Below are 1,825 nucleotides of genomic sequence, written 5' to 3'. Positions count from 1 at the left end.
TCCCTTCTGGAGCCCCAATGGAGTATTACAGGGAAGTACTGGAGCGCCTCTGGCCCCCATAAGACCCGGATGTGCCGGCATTATACTCGGAGTCACCTCTACCCGATAGTCCGCTAGATAGAGTGGTAGAAATACTGCAACCCTGCCAGGTGTTGTCACAGGCAATTACGTTTATATGATTAAAAGAAGCATATCCCATTAAATCAGAGATTTGGCTGCTCTATCGATATCCACATAGTTGGAGTCTTTTATAAAATAATCTCTAACAGTCTCCTCTGGTGAGCAGAAATTACAACGATGCCACCAGGTGTAGCTCCCGCAGGTGTCTGATAGGAACATTTTATTTTTGTTCTAAATCTCCGCAGAGATTGTCAAAAATTGCCATTCCGACTATATTTCAAATAATCATAGGGGGGTATTGGGAAACGTTTTCAATAAGCAATAATCGTGCCTCAGGTAAACCTCATATGATACTGCCACTGCGCAAAGCTGCTCAAAAAAGGCTTCCTAAGCCAGGAGCTCTGGACAGCAATGGCAAGTCCAATTTCACTACACCATTGGTCTATGTGATAATAAATGTCCTTTGTAATTATCATTTTTAATATAAACTTTATTGGCATGATAAGATATATCGTTATATTACTAAAGAATTAAACATGACCTTTGATTGCTATCTACGACAATAGTCACAAACATGACCGAGTAGCAACCGCTATTAATGGCAACTCTATTTATAGCCACCCAAAAATAAAACATACACTATATGCTGCTGCAGCATAGCTGAGCCCCTCAGCTAACAGCAACTATGTTTGAAATTGCTCGGCACTACGGCAGCTGAGCTTACCTGAGCGGTAGCTCCTGGCCAAGGCTATTTTTAACTCACCGGCTGCTAAACCTCCTGCCACAAATTTATGAAATCCTAGCTCCTTACGGAGCCCCACGGCTGCCTCCAAATCTGTCTGCCTGCTCCCGTTCGGAGCTGTGATGCCGGCAGCCATCATTCCAGCTCCTATGGAGCCCCATAGCGGCCACCACTTTTGGCCGCCTGCTCCCGTGCGGAGCTCAAACGGCGGTAGCTGCAAAATTTTTCTCTAGCTCCTTTTGGAACTTCCACGGCGGCCCAAACCCCGGCCACCTCCATAGCTACTCCGGGCCCGCTATCGAAGCGGCCCGCTGGAAATAAAATTGACTTACCTGCCAGAGCAGTTTCGAACTGCTCCGACTCGCGCCATGCGTTAGACGTATTGATGCGCATGCGGGCTGGCGGGCTCTTCACATAGTCACTCACGTGACTTTGAAATAAAATAGGCAAATGATTGAACAAAGGCCAGAGATGAAGATATTGGTGTGAGACAAAATTATTGAAGAGTTGCGAATCGTGAAGCCAGAGGCAGGAATGTACATGGGAGGTGGAGGAGGGCAGGAGGGGAGAGGGGAAAAATATAGATGGATTGGCAACTGATTTCCCAATATCCTTCCTTTTAATATTGGAACTTAGAATGAGGTGTGAAGTGCTTTTTGGGAACATATGTTAACTATGCTAAGAACCAAATCAAAGTATGCAGGAAGCATATGTGCTGTCCTATCATTAATCTGTTGAAAGGCAGATACTATATTTTATGATGCATTTGCTCAGAATCTGCCTTGGTTGTCCTCAATAGGAGAAAAGTTACTCTGTCTCAGATAACAAATGGGCATACTAAAAAAAGTAAAATAAATGATTGAAGAACAATCCTGAAGAATTTGAGGAGAGTCTCAATAAGAACCCTTGTAAGTAATACTGACAGACACTTTCACAAGACAGACCAAAACTGAACATCTGACT

General features: G+C 44.2%; 1 non-coding gene across 1 annotated transcript; it reads right to left on the bottom strand.

Moving 5' to 3' along the window:
* Positions 1-356: 356 nt before the first annotated feature.
* Positions 357-491, bottom strand: LOC129698492 (U4 spliceosomal RNA). The gene has a single exon (XR_008723678.1). It is a non-coding gene; the product is annotated as a U4 spliceosomal RNA (small nuclear RNA).
* Between the last annotated feature and the right edge of the window lie 1,334 nt (positions 492-1,825).

This window comes from Leucoraja erinacea, chromosome 6 (genome assembly GCF_028641065.1).
Source record: "Leucoraja erinacea ecotype New England chromosome 6, Leri_hhj_1, whole genome shotgun sequence".
NCBI classification, from domain to species: Eukaryota; Metazoa; Chordata; class Chondrichthyes; order Rajiformes; family Rajidae; genus Leucoraja; species Leucoraja erinaceus.
This window is presented reverse-complemented; position numbering and strand designations above follow the sequence as displayed.